Source organism: Phasianus colchicus, chromosome 5, assembly GCF_987193195.1.
Source record: "Phasianus colchicus chromosome 5, bPhaCol1.hap1.1, whole genome shotgun sequence".
Lineage (NCBI taxonomy): Eukaryota > Metazoa > Chordata > Aves > Galliformes > Phasianidae > Phasianus > Phasianus colchicus.
In genome coordinates this window covers 33,851,542-33,873,087 of record NC_143440.1, presented here as the reverse complement: position 1 = coordinate 33,873,087, position 21,546 = coordinate 33,851,542, and the positions used below count along the sequence as shown (strand labels likewise).

Sequence of the window (21,546 nt, the reverse complement as noted above, 5' to 3'; positions counted from 1 at the left end):
GGTTTATACATAGATTTGGGCAACAAAATCTGAAGAAATGAAATGTATTTCTCAAAAAGGATATTTCTGCCCTTTCTAATAAAAAGGAGTGACTTCATATCTTTCAATTGCTAACAGATTATCAAGATGCCATTCCCCTTATAGTGACAAAGACTTTTTAAAACAAATCAGAAGTAAAAGCTTGGTAAGTACATATTTCATATTTAAAACTACTAAATGACTTCATTGTTCTCATCAAAACCTAAAACTTCATCTATTAATTACTTCTGCAATAAGAAATGTATATTGCAGAGCTTAGGACTTCTGATGTTGAAGTTGCCATGTATACGCGTGATATTTCACCATATCTGCAGTGCATTGTTCAGAGATTCAGTGCAGTATGTAACTTCTTTATAGCTAAGTATTTGCCTTTTCTTCTCTTGCTTAAAAATGCCTGATATCTCTGGGACTTTTAAGTTTAAAACTAATCCTGCTTGAGTGGACAAGTGTGAAGAGAAATATTTCTCAGAGGAAATTAGAAGAGCATAATAAGCACTACAAGTTAAGACACTAATCTGTAGTTCTCTCTAGTGTTCAAGTATTAGTCAGGATTTCTTTACATTTGTCCTTATTTTGTGGCCTTATCAGGGTGGATGTATTAAAATATTACTGTCTAGCATTTGGTTCCTAAAGGTAACTGAGAGATGAGAAGATTCAGAAAGAAAATTGCTAAGAAGAGGCATTCAGTAAATTTTTGTTCTGAAGATCTGTATTTGTTTCAAAACCACACTAGATACTGTAGGTGACATGAATTTTATTAATTAACAATTCACTAATTTAATAGTCTAAAAAGAGTATTTCTTTACTCTTAATGGAAGAAACTTTCTGAAAATTCTACTGCATACTTGTGTAGTAAAAATGTTAAGTCATGGCCTGAAACAGTAATTGAGCATCTGGTTGGAAGGCAGGGCCAACCCAGGGGAGCTCAGGTGCATGTAATGCAGCTTAGCCATCAGAAGGGGTGGAGCCAGTATCCTTCCCTTCCCATATTTTATTTAAGGGTTGGCAGTGAAGGTGATGGTTTCTCTTGCCAGAGATCCCTGTCTACCTGAAGTCTTTCAAAAGTAAGCAGCTCTTTTCCTTCATTTTTGTGTCTACTGCATTTGGGCTCATTTTCATTTAATGTAACAGAAGACTTTGCCATCTTGCTATTATTGTGGTACTTTCCATCCCATTATAGTATTGCAACATGGTTTATGATGGTTTTTTTTTAGGGCAGAGAGTATCTAGCAAATTGACTGAGACAGCATATCAACTCTATATAATACCCTAATGTTTTGTTTGCTTGTTTGTTTGTTTTGCATTTTTAATATTCTATCTTTTTGAAAACAAATGCACAAAAATAATATATCAAAAAAATTGCTCTTAGCTTCCTGAAATGATAATTTCAGGACTAGATTCAAATATAGTTTTAGTCAGTCCCCCAAGGCTACATTTCAAGGGGCTGGGGCAAATATTCAGTTCCTCATTGTCCCAAACTTTATTTCTTCAGATATTGCCGATACCACTCTTAATCATGAGAAAACAATCTATCATGGAGTAGCAATAAAATATTTACCTGCACCTGTAACTTCTGGTTCAGTATAATCCTAATTATTTTCATCCCCAGACTTTCTAATACAGGCTGCCAGTATGATGTAAATATGATGAATCCAAGAATGTTGTTTTAAAATATTAGATTGCACATTTCTCTCTTAGAGTATTTTCTATAACATTAAGAAACAATGTCAGGTATCTCAGAAGAAATAAAATGTTGCAATTTTTGGGTGTAAGTAAAAGTTGAAATGCAATGTTGAAGTTAAATGCAATGAGATAATGAGGAATACTGAAGAATAGCGTTGGAATATTATAATTTTAATTTGTGATTGTTTCTATTCCAAAAGGGCTTTCTTGTATTGACATTCAGAAATCAGCCTCAGGAGTTTATCTTGAGTTGGCAACAGAACTCATTAATTTGTAGCTGTGTGCTTTCTTGTTTCTTTCATGCAACAACTTGTCCATCATACCGTTTTGCTCTTATCTTTTACTCTATTATGCATAATTGTATTTTCTGATCCCCTTCTTTGTATTTCATTTTCTCAGTTCTTATCCCAGTAGATTTATTTTGAAAATACAGGCATAGGTATGAGGAAAACAGCTTGGGAAATAGGATCCCTTGGGAGGGGAGTCCTCAGGAAATGAAATACTTTAGTTGAGACATAACAGTGAGTTGCTCACAGGATTTGGTGAATATAGCATGTTGATGGTTGTTTGCTGCTTTAATAGTGGTTCTGATTGACCTGTACTAAGTATCCTTACTTCCAACATATTTGAAGGTAAAAAAAGAATTCTTAAAATACAGTAATAGCAGAAAGATACTTGAATTGTAACTTAAAGGTTTTTCTTTCACTAAGGAACACAAATAGGTTTACTGTCTTCTTTGGCTATGTTTCAACAAACTTTGCACAAATAATAAAATCCACTCCTGGGTATTAAATTAGCATATATAACTGAAAAGACTGTGTGACAGCTAGACTGGTTGATGGGGAAAAATAGTTTTGCTAGCTGAAAAGAGGATATCAAAGTGGTGAGATAGCAAAATGAAATACAGGTTGTACCTTAGCTGTTGGCATTGTAACTCGCAGGACTGAAATTAATACATGTAACCTGATGGCTCTTTATTGCACTTTTTTTTTTTTTCCTCAGTCAATAATATATAAACAAGATCTTGCCCTTTACCTGGACTGAACTAAATAATTGCCAGATGTGTTATGTGTTTGTTGAATCTTTGGTTTAAATGAAACAGTGAATCTATACAAATTGTTCTGGCTCATCTGCACTAAGTCTTAAAAACTATCAAGAATATATACTTATATTCAAACTAATTTATCATTTGCCTGTAATAAATGAGTACAAAAGTACTTTGTTTTCCAGATATCTAATGCATTAATCTGAGGGGGTATATTATAGAGACACTAATAGCCAAATTCAGTGGTATAACTTTGGATAGGATTGTACAGGCTATAAGGTTGGAATGAACCTGAGTTTTAGTGTCTTCAGATTATATTCTACCAGGAAAGCATGATAACAAGCTATTTGTATTAGCACAGTAATGATGCATTTTTCACAAAGATACTGTGTGTTGATTTCACTTTACGTAGATCTTATGCATAGTATTGGATGGTTAATGCTACCCAATAGAGATAGGGGTAACACCCATTTAGTGTAATGTAATTTTTTTTATTCAACAGAAAAAGATAATATAAGCATACAAGCTACTGTGAGAACAACACTTCTCAAAATGAAATCTTGTGCATTTCATCTTTACAGTTGAATCACACTGAACTGGAATAGAAAAAACAACTCTAGTGGAGAAAATAATTCTCAACACATTCATGATGTGAAGCTCATACACAACTATTGTATAATGTATATAATATTATGCTATAATGTGCATCTGCATACCTATATCAGCTGAGAATATATGTAAATTCAAGTAAAATAGGATTTTGCATCTGATCTTATATGCCTAGTTCTACTATTAGATTGTTCACAGCCCTTTCTGAAAAGGCAATTAAAAAATTGAAGGTCAGTCACTCCTGGCTTCAGCGCTCTGGCATTATTTTTCATGCCCTCTGACAAACTTGCTGAAACTCAGCTCTCTTGAGATATATCTGCTGATTTGACTGGTGGCCCAAATTTAATATAATCTGATTTTTAGAAACTTTGTTTCAAACTATTGGATGAGGAGTCCAATCATAAAAACGTGTAGCTAGTGAACACTACAGTTCTGAGACCTTATACGTTCTTGTTTACGTAAATTTTTCACATTTCTGTACTAAACTGTACTTCAGAAGCTCTGCAGAAGTGCTTTTGTTTTCATGAAAGAAAAACTGATTAATATCATTCTGTAACATCTTGAATGCATCCTTAAGACTACTGAAGAGCCTGCCTCCTTCATTTCTTAGTAGTAGGTAGAAAAATAGGCTTATTTTCTACTCTTTCCCAATCTGTATTTTCTTCCTTTATGTTTTGACAGACAAACTAAATGTTTCTCTTAGTCATTTATTATGACTCAATTTCAGATGCAGGTTTTCTTGCTTGATTTATTTTATTGCACACTTTGGTATTAATGGATTTTCATATAAACCTATGCTTTTTTTAACATTGTAAAAATAATAAAGATGACTTATAGGAGTCACTTTATTTGTTGCAGAAGGAAAAGCATCATTCGCTTGATGTAGCTAGAAAAGGTCAAATAGGAAGCTTTCTTATAACAGCAAATTTTTCTCTGATTATGCCATAGTGGAAAAAAGAAAAGGCAATTGACATTTACTCACCCTGATACTCAGACAAAATGACTACTTTCCTCATATCTCTTCTGCACAATATTTAAAGCATAAGTGGAAATGGCTTTTGACAAATCGCAAGTAACTCAGCACACATTAATACTAATTTATGTGAATCATGTATAATATAACTTACACTGGGATTGTTGAAATTTTATCAGATCATCACTCTCTGAAGGTCCTGGATAATATATTGACCTCCACAAGGAGAAAAAAAAAACAAAAACCCACAACTTTAAATACAGCTTATCTGGCACTTTCCCATTATGAAATAAGCAGCTGCATTAACTGCTTAACAAAGATTCATAATACACTGGCTATTCTGCTTTGTTCAGTGTAAGTAAGAATGAATCCAAAATGTCAGATGTAAAGTCTTGCACTGCTCATAACTTTATTGTGTAAACAGTCTTTCACCCACAGATGCAAACAATACCAATTACTCATACTTTATGGAGTGTTAAAGACGATGTTTGAATCCAAGTGTACCTTCAGCACATTTCTTATTGAAAGTGAATTGACTGAAGTGTAGAATTATTCTGCTCTTTGTGTATGTTTATTGGTTGTCGAGGTCTTCCATAGCAGAAACATCTCTGCAGAGAACTGTTACATCTACATAAAAAAAATCTACTTCATGTGAAGTTATATTTAATCTAGTGGCTAGTAGAATATTTTTAACTCTTTTTGTTCTGAAATGACTCAGTTCAATTATTTATCTGAAAAAAAAAAAAAACAACAGTTCCTAGATTTTTTTCTTTTCTAATGTTACTGTAAAACATATTCTGACCCAAGTTCTCCTTCAAAATTATACCACTGTGTTTCTTAGATAATATGAGATTTGACATATCGTTTTTACAATGGGAAGTACTGAATTCCTATTCATTTTACAATCATTTCATTATTTCAAAGATTTCTAACATATTAAACCATTTGTTTGTTCCTTTGCCACAATCAAGAACACCGTGGCTCACACTGCTACCAGTGTACCTGTCTAGAAAGCTATCAGATTATTTTCACTGCAATCACAGAACTTCATTGTATCTGTGTCTTTGGTAGCAGGAACTAAAATGTTTTGGTTTTTTTTTTTCACTGGGGAGGTATTTATCTGCAATAGGGTGTCTTTTGGCAGCAGAATTTGGAAGACTGTTGTCTGGGAGACAAGAAGGAAAAACAAGTATAGAAGCTATCTCATCAATAGCATTACTTGAAGATTTCTCAAGAAGAGAATAGCCAGCAGGTTGAGGGAGATGATCCCTGGCGAGGCTGCCTTTGGAGCTTTTACTTTTATGGATTTATTTTAATTACAGCTATTACACATTTAAAAAAAAAAAAAAGTAATGCTATACGTTGTCTTTTCTTTCTTCCACTAGGGACAGGTGTACTAAAGAGAACGTAACTTCAGTTTCAAAATCTTACTGAATGTGCAAAAACATTGAATAAAATGTCATGTAAAAACACAAGAGAAAAAGACTTGTTCCTCCTCTACTACATAATAGAGGCTGAATTAATAATTTAGAAATCTGAGGTCTAGAATGAAAACTAATTTCACTTTAAAACAGTGACAAAAGGTATGGGCAGATTGTGACTCTTTAGAACAAATAATGATAATGGTTTACAACTTCAAATGAGTTTCAAGCAACAGTTTTCATTTCTCCTTGCTTAAGAGTGAATTCTTCTTCAAACTGTGCCAAACTGTGTAGGAATAAAATCACATGCCACAGGATTCAGAGTTGACTCAGTGTGGATCAAAGCTATATTTTAATGTGTCCCAGAGCAAGAAATAGTGTATTCTTATATCATTTGCTGACAGTATATCAAAAGAATTTATATCAACTTCCTACTTTAGAAAATAACTAACTTTGTTTGACTGAGTACACTGAGTTATTAGTGAACGGACTTCAGTGTTCTTTCTGTTTTATGATAGTTAACTTGAAGCAGATGAAGCTTAGTTGATCATAGCTGAAATGGGAACAAAACAGATGATGAACATACAAGTCTTATATGTTTTGAGGTGTTAGGAGCATTTCTCAACATCTTCAATCAAATTATAACCTTTCTTTCTTGTTTTGAATTACATATTAGGCAAAGGTAAAACCAATCAATTGGAAATATATGTATATAACAGGTTCCTTTATTGAAGTTAAATGTCTCTAATGTATTTCTATTTGCTCTGTTTATAAGGTGGCATTTTTTGTGTTTTGTTTTGTATTGTTTGTAAACCTTTCCACTTTATCTATTCTCAACTTACATCCTCTTAGGTAGACTTTTGACAGAGTAGATTCAAGCTTCATCTTGTTGATAGATTGAATAAAGCAGCATTTTCATAAAAGATGGAACTTGCACTGATGAAACTTGCCTTTGAAATATTGCTGTATAAATAATTCAAAAGGTTGAACTGTTTCATTTGAACTGCTATGTCATCAGTTAAACTGACCATCGCAATCTTTTGCAGTTGCGATAAGTATTTATTGTTCTTTTTGCAAGACTTCTGAAACTGGAGACTTCTTAAACAAAACTTTCAGCTTCATGGAGACAAAGAATTATTGACTTAACCACTTACATTCCACAATACAAAAAAATTTAATAGGATTTTCATTTTAATTTTTCATTTTATAAATAATAAAAAGTTCTTTAGCAAAGTATTAAATGTAAAACAAACTTGGTAGAGTGTGTCATCTCTGTCGTGACATCTGCATTCAGCTGGCTATCCTCCTACCCTACTGGTGTCATTTTATTCACAGCTGTAAACTCACTAGGTGTTGATTCTATAACACTCCTCCCTTATTGTTCACACCCCATGAACTATTTGACATGATGTCCATCATCATCCACTTAATAATGACATAAAATTTGGTTTCTGATTTGAAGTTTATTGTCCAGTTGATGAGAACTTCTGGAAAGCAATATAAATTCTTCAGAATAAGAGCCAATGCTTCTATGTTTTCTAGCCACTGTGAAATATTGCAATCATGTTCTGCCCGTAAGCCAAATACTGACCAGAGTGGCTGTCATCCACTGAGCTTAGCGTTCTGTCTTCAGCTCATTTGATTTAGTGTCATCACAGAGGAGTCCTTTGCTAGAGAATGTTTGTTACTGTTTTCATTAAGAATCTTTTGCTTTCTCCTTTTCTGCTGGGAAGATTGAAAATTTTTTGTTCAACATTCTTTGTTTTGGAACTTCTGAGGGTGAAATTAGCAAGCATATATGTATGTATATTTACTTAAGATTTAATGCTTCAAGTCACTCCTGTATAGCCTAAACCAGTTTTGATCACTGAGTTCCATAAAAGGTGGGCAGTCTGCTAGACAAATCATTACTAAGAAGCCTAGTGCTTACTCTACCTAATTCTGTACTTAAACCATTCCATCCCTTGAAATTCATGCATTTTTTTTTCCTTTCTTTTCCTATGTATAGTCATTGTGATTGTGAACACTTTGAGAAATGTAAAATGAGAGGTCTTCTCTGATTATTTACTTTGAGAATCTAAAGCTCAAGAGAACACTTGGTCTGTATTGATTCCCTGAAGGAAGACCAAAAGTAAAAAAGAAAACTCAGGTGATCTCACCTGAGTTATCTTAACCTGTTCAGTTAAAACAAATTGCACGGCCTGAAGTAGACTCTAGACAGTGTTTTTTCCGTATTCTGATTTTCTATAGATGACAGCATAAAGAGTGTTAGCTGAGCATAAAATTAAAATCAATCTTGAATTCTTCCCTGTATCTTAGGGGGGTGTTGTGCTTTTCTTATTGCTTTCTTTTCTGTGTGGTTCATGTACAATCAAAAGGATTGTCTGGCACCAAATTGGTTTTACGATCAAAGAATTTACTCTGCATTTGCCTCCTGGCTGCCTAGCATGTTCCAGCTTATTTCAGTGTAGTTTAGCCAAATACGACTCATTTTTGGTTTGTTCCCTCTCTCCCTCTTCTTGCAGAAATCAGTTTAGGGCTTAAAGAGCGCTTATCTATGTTCTGTCTTGCAGCTGGAGTTGCACTTTCTGTCTATTGATGGTGAACAGAAAAGATCTTGAATGCAGGAATCCATTTCAAATATTTCTGTGGAGAGCAATACATGAAATCACCGGTATACCACTCATTCCTTGTACCTAACTAGGTTTTGTAGAATCTCAGACCTCTAAAGGACCTGTCTCACTCATATATCATCCAAGAATTTTCTTATCTCTTCTGCAGGCTTTCCTCTGTTCTAAGGAAATACACCGTGCACTCTGACAGCCTGAATAAGGCAAGGTTGATCACAGCTCTACATCCAAGATTCACCAGTAGTAAGGCTGAGCACATATTTCTGGTAGGCACATGCAGATGGAATAATTGTATGCATATAAATATATATGTAAAAATAGGTTTTTTACCATACCAATCAGCATGAAAGGATGTACAGAGTACTCGAAGGAATACAGGAAATGCCAATGGCCTCATCCTGCTGCCCACTCTGGCTGCATTTTGTGGAGCTGCACTACCAGAAATATTTACATTCATATGTACATTGTGGATACCTTCAGTAGGGAGGCTCAGATATTTGATGTCTCCAGTGTCTACCCTGAATCTCCTTACTTTTAAATGTTGCCTGAGGCCACAGCTTCACTTCAGACTTCTTTCTATAGTGATTTATGTTAACTTGTCTCACTTCAATTATATGAGGAAGAGGAGATTCTTTAATATATGTACATCTAATGACGTGATTAAGGCAAAACAAGTCAAATGTTTGTCCAACCAGTTTATGACAAATCCTAGTCACTAAGGGAGATGGGGAAGAGAATACAGGTGATAGAAAAGTGATAAGAAATAGAAGCAAGGAGTCTTTGTAGAAAGCAAGAGAGAGATAGTCACAACCAAGGGCTCCAACTTTGCTCATGGTTCGGACATTAATTTTCCACGGTGATGGGCTGTTGGGAGTTGTGTTGTTCTGTTGTTGGAAAGTAGTAGTCACCAACTGTACAAATGTATTTGTAAGTCTAAAGTGATCAAGTCAGCTCTCTTCAGAGTGACAATTTCTGGCTTTTGAATCTCAGCAAGAACTCCTTTGTTCCCATCTTCCAGGCCTTGCAAATTTTAACTTAGAAGATAAGAGAAAGCAAGGAGATGACAGTTATATCCATCTTCACAGGGAGTATGATATCATTTCTCAACCTCCAGTATCAAGCTGGAGTCATTTGCTCCCAGGTCCAGTCTTCAGCCATTTAACGCTCCTGAGAACTCCCTTTCAAAGGCAAACAGCTCCAAATAAATGCTTTCAAATGTAAAATTGGCCACAAAATGTTGTTTGTTGCCACCCTGTGACACCCACCACTCACCTCCTGAATAAAACAGTCTTATTATACACACACGCGAGTGCACACACACACACACAAAAGCCTCACAGAAGTGAGATTTGAGGGAAAAACTAGACAACAGCAACAGCAGTTGTCTTTCACAGAACTTTAGCTCATTAAAAATCAATAGGACTTGCTTCATAGAGAAGGATTTTCAGCAAGTTAGGTAGAAACTGTAGCTAGGGAGAATAAATAAAGCATTTATAAGGAATGGTTCCACCTATTTTGTCTATCTAGTAACAACTAACATCCATGAAAATTCATTTCCAGGTAGTTATTCTGGTGATTTAAAAAGGTTTCAGACTGATTTTTGACACAAAAATCCTTGAAGAAATATAGAAGGGCCTTTATGCAAGAGAGTTAATCACACAACAATCAGAAATTGAGATCTATTTAATGTCAATTGTGCATCATAAACTTTCCTTTAGGAAAAATAATTCTCCCCAGTGACTGTATATGAAATGTGCACCACTTATTTTCTTCAGATTATTTTCATAGATGCTGATGTATATTTCAGCTTTTATAAACCCATGTGTGTTTATAGTGCTTTTCTAAGTTCTGCTTTAAATTCTCTCTTGTGTAAATCCTACTCCATTTATCACAATTTTTATTAATGAAGATACTTTTAGAAATTTTTCTTTAGCTGTGTAAGTCATTTATATAAAATTTTATCTAGATCTCAAAAGTGACTGGAAACATTTTGACAGAAGTCTTCTGAATAGTCTAAGTCAGTCAGTAAGAATTTCTCTTCTGTGTCTCATAAAATCCAAGCAACGTTTTTATCCTAAAACTTACGCCAGTTCTCTTGTTGCACTTGATCTGTCCCTTTCACTACCACATTGTTTACAGTGTCTAGTGCCTTACCACGAGGTCATCTTTATCCATGAAAAACTGTGGTAGCAATGTGGAGACAAAAAAATATTTTATTTGCCTTTGAATGTGAGTGTCACCTGTAGGAACTGCAAACAAGCATTGCAGTGTTACCGTATTGCTGTATTTGCAGAACAATTTATTCTGCCAACTACAGAGAAGTAAACATTGTACTTTAGAAGAACATAAAGGGGGGAAAGGGGGCAGATTCTACTATAGTAACCAGAAAGAAAAATATTTTTTCAGTATAAAACTTCCTGGTAACTCCAAAAATCATGAAACTTAGAGAGATGTTCTACAGAGGCTATTTTTTGATAAGCATCACATTACAATTCTGACACTGCGATTCGAGTGACAGAACTCTAAAACTGATTTGTATCCCTGCTTTTCTCTACAACTTTAACCTGTGTACATTATAAGAGTTTATTTCACAGTCATAGCAGCAGTCTTGAGATGGATATCACCACACATTATTATGTAGAATATTTGATGCAAAAGTTTCCTGGAGCTGCCACCAGCTTTCAATGATATGTCTGCTCTCTTGACTCTTAATGTCCTTTAAGCCTGATATTATCTGATAACTTCAACAGGTCACAATCTTTTTGGGGAAATAAAGAATATTGTTATCTTTGCTTCTCCATTAAGGTTGTTACAGTCAAGAGGTTTTATTTAGACACCTACTTTGTAATTAAATATTTCTATATAAAAAGTAGAAGTGAAGGATTATCGTTAAGTCATAAACAGGTAAATACATCCTGTTGAAAATGTTGACTGTAGATAGATTAAAATACTGTAAATGAAGGCGTATTGCTCTAAATATTGCATTCTTTTCTATGGACTGAATCTTTTTTCTGCTAGTGGTTTTGGGCATGTTGCTTCAGGAACACAGACATAGATGAGACCCATATTCTCTCTCATTTGCAATTCTTCCATCCTTGGTTTCAAGCAGCAGATGTTTTGGAGGAAATGTTAAACTGAGCTACCCACAGAGACTGTTTCTTTCTAATCCCAGTGAGTGTTCTTAAAGAGAAGAAACTACCACTCGAGTAGCCCAGTATCAGGCTTTTCCAAAGCTTTCAGAAAAGCCTTAATGCTTTGGAGAGCTGACTGATCTGCCCTGAAAGATGCCAGACATCAGCTTAGGTCTTGGCCAGTAATAAGACATGTACAAAGGATGTTTAAAGTACAGTCAGTACTGCAACCAGAGTGATAGTAAGCTAAACTTGACCAAATGAAAAAGAAAATAGAAGGATCATTAATTTCTACTGTCAGAAATAATAAGTGGAATAGCTAAAACATCATTTTAAAGTGCAAAGTGATGAATCTCTCTAATGCTATCCTTTCTAAGTAAGATTTGAAATGTTGTAGCAAAGCAGTAGAGTAGATAATATCTGTTCCATTCCTTCCATAGAAGGAGAAAGCCCAAGAGAAATTCTGTAGTATACTTAAACCTCCTAACACCAAAGTGAAAAGGGAAATAAATGTACTTTTCCTCACTGTCACTTTGTTTGATCTGCTGCTAGGAAGCAATATTTTTGGAGAATGTGCTATAAAATATGCTTTAAAATGTAACAATGACATATTTTGCTGATATAACTTAATCTTGCAGATCAAGATGAAGAACCCTGTACCAGGTTAAATCTTATTTAGATTTTCTGTGACTTTATACATTATTTTATAGTTTAAGTGCAGGCTTATGCCAAGTAGAATTTTCTGTAACACGACAGTGATGTATCGTGACAGTTACTGTGCTGTATATGATATTTAATCTAATTGTTGGCTTTTTCTTTCTTGAACCAACTGTTAAAGGCACTTCAGGCACTAATTTAACTCTCCTTTTGTGTGGTACCTTGCATTAGCAACAAAGTAACCTGTTAGTCTTACAAAGTATAATAACAAGCTGCTGAAAACCATAAGATGCCCTTATAAGGGAAGGAAGAGTAAGTAAACAAAGCAAGTAAGAATAACCAAGCAGTAGCCCCAAGAAAAAAGGCTTAAACTAAGGTTAAACTTAAATTCAAGTTTTAGTAAACTTGTATTCTTATCCCAACTCAGAGTGTAGAAGACTTAAATATATACCAAAAACTTTCTTACTTTTTTCCTTTAGGTGTTGATAGGTTTAATTTTATTATAAAGAATATATATATATACTCTTTTTTCTACAGGAAATTGTGTAAGTTACAAAGTAGCAGGCCTAGCAGGACTTTTTATTTTAACAAGTCAGCGTGGAATGTAGACCTTAATAATCATTTTGACTGTGCTTTGAGGATAGCCTTACAGGTCACTGAATGCATTTCACTAACTCATCACAAACTACAATGACAGCAAAGTCATCTACTGTTTCAACTTCACCCAAAATAAACAGCGTGAAGAATTCAAACACATGTTTCTTGTTCACCCCGAAGCTTTCAGTAAATAAATAAATAAAAATCAAACTCTTTCATGAGTTTTGGAAGGATGTTTACAGTTCATCACCTAGATCCAGAAAGGTTGAGGAACTGGGCTTATTTATCTTGGAGAAGAGAAGGCTCTGAGGAGACCTCATTGTGGCCTTCCAGTACTTGAAGAGAGCATATAAACAGGAGGGGGAAAGGCTGTTTATGAGGGTGGATAGTGATAGGACAAGGGGGAATGGTTTTCAACTGAGACAGGGGAGGTTTAGGTTAGATGTTAGGAGGAAATTTTTCACACAGAGTGGTGATGCACTGTAACAAGTTGCCCAAGGAGGCTGCAGATGCACCATCCCTAGAGGCAATCAAAGCCAGGCTGTATGTGGCTCTGCGCAGCCTGGTCTAGTGGTTGGTGACCCTGCACATGCAGGGGTGTTGAAACTTGATGATCATTGTGGTCCTTTTCAACCCAGGCCATTCCATGATTCTATGATTCTAGATATGCTTTCATCATTATTGCTGAAACGTAACTATTTTATATGTAGCTAATAAGTTCTATCACTTCATACTTATATGTAGATACTTCTTGAAACAGTGTTTTGTTATTTCTTTACAAAGAAATACAAATGTATTGAACAGATGTAATGTACAAAGCTCATATCCACCTCCTAACTACATTTAGAAGTTTTCCAAAGAGGTTCCTCCATACATTTTGGTAGAAAATGCAGGAACAGATCACCTAATTTATGAAGCTAATGGGCCAAGGCATCTTTTTGATCCCTTGTAGAAAATTTTGGTTGAAATTTCTATTTTACTTGGCTTCCCATATCTATTTCTTCCATAGAGAAGAAGCACATAGTATTGTGCATGATACAAGTGAAGTTTTCATTCTGAAGCACTTGCACTATAGTTTGCTAGACTCTGGCAGAAATTATGATGATTGACTGGGATCTAGCATAGCTGTGCAAGAATCTCACTCCATCAATGTAGAGATTTCTGCTCACAGCATGCAGAGAAATAAATGTGAATATAGCAAAACTGAATAGCAAAAAAAAAAAAAAAAAAAAAAAAAAAAAAAAAAAAGATATCAATTTCTATTTTCCATCAGATACACTATTATTTTATCTCAGATGCTTTAAAAATATTTATTTCCTGTTCATATTTATTTCCTTTAAAAAAAAACCAAAAACTTATAGAAATTGACTGTAAAAATAATGCAACTGGCTTGAATGACTTATGTGTCACAAGAACAAAAGCAGTTCTCAAATTGTTCTTGCTGTAGTCCTCTAATCCCTCTGTCTAAAGGTAGAGATTGTTTGAAACGACAGACCATGGAATTCTTGCCAGTAAATACAAGTGTCAATTTCAGATGTTCAACTGGACCAGTCTGTCCTGATCTGTACATATACTTTACAAATATCAACGGGGATGTTAAGAATTTTCAGAACATATTGTTGATGTAGGTCACTTAATCTTTTGGACGTTTCAAATAAAATTTTTCAAGGTTTATAGCTTTAGGATTCTACTTATCCTACATGAAGGAATTCTTTCTTATCGCACAGGCACAATGCCTTTTTAAATTCATCAATTCTACATTTTCTTAAGTAAGATAAGATAACAACAATGAGACTAATTTTTCATGCCCCTTTGGGGATGCTTTGGACTGTTGAAAACAAGAGATAAGATCACTGGCTTCACCTGGAGATTACATTTACTTTATGTATATGCAGAAGAGACTCATGAGAGAAGATAGTATTTACATTCTGGCATGTTAATGAGTTTCCATCTTTTTTTTCACCTTCTCTTTCTCCTTGTTCACTCTTCTAATGATTTTTTTTTTCTCCTGTTGAAAGGTGGAGAATGTATATCAGCTTCTCTAGCATTGCAAACACATGTGCGCAGTAATGAAGACTAGCAATGTCTTTGAGGTGAGTGGACTTCTCTGTACATCCATTTCTACTCCTCGGAGGGAAACTTACCTCATATTTTTAGCCTAGCAACCACCTCTACTAATACCCCCTTCCATCCCTGCAACCTTCAACTTTCATAAGTACATCTTCTCCATATACTATTGTTTTCACAAGGCTTTTGGTTTTACTCAACCTTACTAATAAGTTAGCTATTACTAATCATTTAATCACCCTTTATGTACTATTCTCTCCATCTGCTAATTTATGGTTCTTGTTCATATCTACAATCTTGGAACTATACTTTCAAAATGATTTCCTGCTTTGAATGAAGAGGAAATTTTGTTTTGACCTTTTTTTTCAGTAGTTATATTTTTTTCCTGACATACTTTGTAAACACCTCAGTCAGCACTAATTATTAAGTATGTAGTGTTTAGAATATGCTCTTTTCTGTGCTAGAATAATTTCAAAGCAAGTGCTTAATTTATATTTCTATTGTTTTGCAACATTTCCCTGGCTCTGTGCCCACTTAGATGAGAATGTTTAACCCTTTTATTCAAATTTCATTATTTCTAAAGTTTAGCAAACCTGATTTGTTATTTCCACACATAGAAAACTACAGAAATGCTTTTTTTCTCTTATCCTATAACCCACTCTCTTTATGTTTTTTTTTTTCTCAAATCTTATAGCTGCACAAAGGATACTGATCATCCTCATTAATTTAGATTTGTGAGGGAGATATTTTTTCTGACAGTGTTGTTTTTTTACTACTTGTTTTTCTTACCAGTGGTACTATTTTAATACTTGTATTTTCATTGTATTGAATGCAGCTTAGACCTGAGCTACAAATAATTATTTTCAAGCTTGCACCCACAAGTACCACCTCTCAACGTGGATAAATAAATAGACATCCAGCTATTCTGTGTCCATAGTCTGAATGGCTTGGATTAATGAATAATACTGGGGCTGATTGACATTCATCTTGAAACTAATTATTCTTGATGTGATGAAAAAAAAAAAAAAAAAAAAAGATGAACTTATGGAGACAGATAAACACTAAAATTTATCTAAGAGGACATTCAGATTCTGCAGAGAAGAAATCTGCATTAACTTTAATGATAACGAGTTCTCAAGGATTAGTAAAGTATTACAACAGCATTATAATTTGATTTAAAATTTTCTTCACAGATGTTTAGTAAAATAGTTTTTAAAGTCTGTGAACATAATAAGCTTTAATATTGGAAACAACTGTCAAATTATCTAATAGTTCTGTGTTTCTGTTCACAGGTTGAGACTCAGTTCTGAATAGAGAGATCTACAGTGTATCATCAACCTGTCCAGATATTATGATGTTAGCACATTTCATTAACTCAGTTTGTGGTTTTTTTGTTTGTTTGTTTGTTGCCTGGTATTGAGATAAATTGAAACAAATTTGGGTACAAGAAAAGCAATGTCATTTGGCCTGGAACACTAAGTTGGAAAGAGAAATGAGTAGAACCTCACCTTGCACTTTGTAAACCTGACACATAGTTCTGTTAGACTAGGCATTTAGTTGCCAAAAGTATGGTGACTACGTCTCTGCAGCAGTGTAGCTCCAGTCCCAAAGATTGGACAGACAAAAATGGAGATAAGGATGTAGAGTAGATACCATTCAAGATTGTGGCAGCTGAATGGGTATTTCTAATTTATGATTTCAAATGCATGCCCTGAGTTCTTTACTGAATCTTGCTGTTAATCATTTCTAAACAATTGACAAGAATACATCTTTTTCCAGTCTAGTCTGCCACGGGCCTTATGTGGCCTCTCTTCAGACATTGGATATTATGCTTTAAAAAATTACATTATTTTTCTAATGAATTGTTCTGTATTACCATTTGTAAATGAAAAATATAGAACTTGTAACAGCTAATGTTTGGTACAGTGCAAAAGTATATAAGGAAATTTTTCTTATATGATTTCCTCCTTACATATATACATATATATTTTCAATTTCATTCTTCTAACTTCCCGATCTTTTTAACTTTTCATTTTTTGTTCCTATCACCCAATCCATTTTAGGTGTGTCCTAGGGTCTAGGACTACACTGTGTGGTAAATAGAAAGTAGCTATGTTACATTGCTGTAGAGCTTTTACTGTCAGTGCATCAGATTGAAGCATGTATATTGACAGAGTATAGTGTTTTGCATCAGATCTACTCTCAAACAAGAGCATTATTTTCCTTCTCTTGCCTATATAATGCACAGTGAAAAAAATCTCTCCTAATTCAAGCTACAAAGTATTCTACCCTCTTCTCCTTGAATAGTTTTTGGACCTCTTCTGTCTTCCATTCTATTACTTCATACTATATATCTTTCTCAGGGTCCCAAGTTTCTCATTTCTACTGGTAAAATTGGGAAATACTATAAATTATTAAATTGTAATAAATGCATATATATATATATGTACACATAGTTGACTAAGGGCATAGAACCTCTCAGGTGAGAACCTCTCAGGACTTCTGTATCTTAAGGGAAAAATTTACTGCCTTCAAAAGTTCATTTTAATATAAGTATTAGGAGAAAATAAGAGTGATCATGTAAAAATATTTTTTAATCTACATAGATTCTTCCTCTTCTGAGTGTGGAGTAGTTGAGTTGGAGATGATGAGGAATGCTAAAGATGATAAATAGAATAATTCTAGAATAATTCTTTGCTATTACAGGAGGGCTTCATAAAATATTTAAAATCTTTATACTGACCATCATACCAGCATGTTTGTTTTTTTTTTTCATTCCCCTTTCCTCTCCCCCCACTGATCAGTCATTCTGCCCTGAATTTAAAGCCTTCAAAGTGACTTGACTAAGCTCTAAATTCACTCTGGTACTCTGATTAGAGCCTTACAACATAATCACAGAATCTCAGAATGGCCAGGGTTGGGAGGGACCTCAAGGATCATGAATCTCCAACCCCTCTGCCACATGCAGGGCCACCAACCTCCTCATTTAATATTAGACCAGGCTGCCCATGGCCCCATCCAATCTGGCCTTGAACACCTCCAGGGATGGGGCATCCACAACCTCTCTGGGCAGCCTGTTCCAGCACCTCACCACTCTCTCTGTAAAGAACTTCCCCCTGACATCCAACCTAGATCTTCCCTCCCTCAACTTAAAAGCATTTCCCCTCATCCTGCTGTTTTAATATTCATATTGTACTCAGTTTTACTTTCCTTTTTCCTCTAGTAAATGTTATATAACTTTTTCTGATTCATCTAGTCAAGCATGTTTATTTAGTAAATGAGAACTAAGTGAACATTTGCAGTGACGTAGCTTGTCTTCCTAAGAAACTGGTATGCATGATGGGCCCTGTTTTCCTGAATGTGAATTAATACCTTCCTCTCAATGGAAAATAATGAAGTCATTCCTTATTTTGCTTTGCTTGCACACACAGATTTACTTATTAACGTATCTTTATTTCAATCTATGAGTTTTCAGACTTTGTTTTTCAATTTTCTCTCCCATCCCACCTGGCAAGAATGAACAAGTCATTCTGCGCATTATTTACCTGCCTGCTGGTATTGAAACTATAACACTGCAATGCAGTAACTTCTTACATAAGTACTGGAGGAAAAACATCAGCAGTGATAATTCTTATGATAAATGATTCAACAGGATATAAAACACTGACAATGTATTTTTACAGAATAAAATGCAAAGACTTGAAAAAGAAGCATGTTAGTACTAATACTTGCTTCTTGTCAGTTTCTTTTATGTTATGTGGCACTTTTAGTAGAGATATGGAGTCTTTTTAAACATCTACTTCTGCACTATCAAAGTCAGATACAGATTTTGACTATGTGGCTGTAACTATCATGTAGTGACAGTGACAACACTGGGCACTCTACTAGCTGATTGAGAAAATTTATGAATAAGAGATGGTGTTATCTTGCTTGTGTAGTAAATGAACGTGTCCTGAAATCAACCTTTCTTCAGAACAATTAATTGATTCTCTGGCTGCATTTATGAAGAAATGGCTTTACTTCTCTTATGCACATTAAGTGGAAATTTAAGAAGATTCTCAGAGAAAATCTCTCTAGTGTGGGAAAAAAAAATGACATCAGTCCAAAACCATCTGTCCCTGTGTCTTGAACACTGGAGAAGTAGAGGTCTACAAAAGTCTCTGTTCTTTATATGAATGCCTGGTATCAAGTGGCAATCATGTTTCTTCCTGTTCTGATAGCAGTATATCAAGTTTGATATGCAAAGTAACAATACTGTGTCTCCTGATGAACCTCAACCAATTCTATAGAAGCTCCTGTCATCCCATCAGCAAACCTGCAATGGAGAAATTAGCAGAAACAGTTACAGAACAAAACTAGTTTAACTGGAAGAAACAGCTATAATTAAGCAGGTTATAGTGTCAGGGGAGCAATAGAGGTTTTGTTTCTTGTGGTCTGGGTATTAAAATTGTATTGCTACATAAATTCTTTGACAAAAGGAGTAAGCTCATTTTGAAGCCTCTCTGTTATTAGAAGTATTAGTAAGGTATTTTCCACACAGAAGCCGTCAGAACCTTTAGGGTTGTCATTTGAAATTTGGATGAAATTATTTAATGCTGTAGCATGTTGATTCCTGTCAGCAGTTAAGCAGTTATAAACACAGATGTTTATGCATTCTTCTGTCTTCAACAGGAGGGGGAAAAGAACAGGAAGACCAAAATAGAAAAAACACGGGTCAAAATAAAAGTAACTTAGTAAGTCAGAGAAAATAAATGTAACACCAAGAAAAGGCAACAGCTTTCAACAAGCAGACCAACATCTCTGATCAATGGCTACCTTGAAAACAATATCCCCACCTTGAAAACAATATCCCCACATCTTGTTCTTCCTCTACCCCAGATTTTATTGCTGAGCTTGACATTAAATGTTATGAAATATTCCTTTAGCCAGTTTTAGCCAGATGTCCTGGCTATGTCTCCTCCTATATTCTTGCTCAGTTCCTGTCTATTTTCTAGAGAGAAGAGGGAGAGCAGGGTAGGAAAAGAAAAAATAAGAAGTCTTGATGATGGGTAGGCACAGTTTGGCAGTGGATGTGGTATCAATGCTGTTTTAGCCAAGAATACAAAACACAGTGCCACATGAAGAAAGTTAGAACCATCCTGAAATGACTCAGAAAATGTATTTACACAATTTATTTATAAATGTCTGTGTGACTCCTCTAGGCTTTATTATTTTCTAGGACAGCCGAGATAATGAAGGTGTTATCTGTATAATCCTTGATTCTATTCCTGCTGAAAACTCTGCTTACCCTCAGTGGGACCTTAAGATCCTATTATAACAGTAGTATCACATTAATATATATAATGAAAAATGTAAAAAGAAAAGAAACAATTTTTTTTTTGCTTGTTTTTGTTTGTGCTTATTTTCCACTCAGATTTTCTCTTCTCATTGCATTTGGAAATGTTTACTCTAAAGTACCTTAGCAGAAATTGTTTGCAAATGCTTTTTTTTTTTTTTTTATCCTTTTTGTCTATTTATGAGACCAGAGAATCACAGAAGCATAGGGACTGGAAGGGACCTCTGAAGAATATTTAGTACAGACTCCTGCTAATGCAGGTTCCCAAGACTAGGTTGAAGGCTGTTTTGGAATATCTCCAGAGAAGGAGACTCTGCAATCTCTCTGCGTTATCCTGTCCCAGTGCTTTATCACCTTTAAAATTCATGATGGCTTATAAAAGAATATTGTCACAACAGGATATATAGTGACAATGCAATAATATACTGAAAGCAAGAGGAACCTCATATTAAGTCTGTGACAAAACTGTTTGGTTGCTTCTTATCTGTTAAATTATAAGGAAAGAACTAGCTAACTAATCAAAATAAGGGAGCATTGCACTCCAACTTTGTTAACTATGATAAACTCTATTCAGATGTTGAGGAATACTGCTATTTTTCAACAAGAGTTCTCATTAAGCAACATTCAAGACCTGGGAATATTCCAGTAAACTTTGTGAGAGAAACTGGATATTTCAGATCACAATCTTGAAATAAATATACCAGTATGTTAATGATATATTTAGTTTAATTAAAAATACATTTAAAAACCCCACATAAGAAAACTAATATTTCAAAATACTAACAGTGGAAAATAAGAAATTGCCCCAGTTCAGAGCACCATGCTTTGTCATGCAGACAGATGTCTTGGCAAGTTGCATTTTTGGCTTTGCGTTGATAACAGCAAAATCAATAGAGTTATTTGTCAGCTAGGAAAAGTTAAGTTTTTTGAAGTTTTTATATAAAATAATATGCTATTGTGGAAAATGTCTCTCTTGTTGATCTAATAATTATTGTATATCTTGTTCTCAAGCACATTACTATTTGTTCTGTCTTTGTAAACTAAGATGGAAAATTTCCAAAACCTTAAGAAAATTGCCACAATCTGAGAAACGTGTAAATAATCATGATTGTTTGTAGTTCTTCAGAGGTCTTTAGGACTTGAAAGAAATTCAGAAATCAGAAGAGTAGGTAGCAAAAACTGAATAATATTTTAAATTTTTAGACAAATGTAAAAAATACATGGTTGAATGGATGAGACTATCATTCCAATTACTAGTGAACTTTTAAACTGAAACACAGTTGTTAAAATTCCTGGCAAAATTAATTTTTTATGAATGAAAACAAATCTCTAAATTTCTGCTTATGCTGCATAACTAGA

At 34.5% G+C, this 21,546-nt stretch overlaps 1 long non-coding RNA gene across 1 annotated transcript; it reads left to right on the top strand.

The window, feature by feature from the left end:
- The first annotated feature begins 1,027 nt into the window (after positions 1 to 1,027).
- On the top strand, positions 1,028 to 16,766 carry LOC116229037 (uncharacterized). The gene is made up of 3 exons (XR_004166927.2): positions 1,028 to 1,103; positions 14,804 to 14,878; positions 16,145 to 16,766. It is a non-coding gene; the product is annotated as an uncharacterized LOC116229037 (long non-coding RNA).
- Positions 16,767 to 21,546: the final 4,780 nt, after the last annotated feature.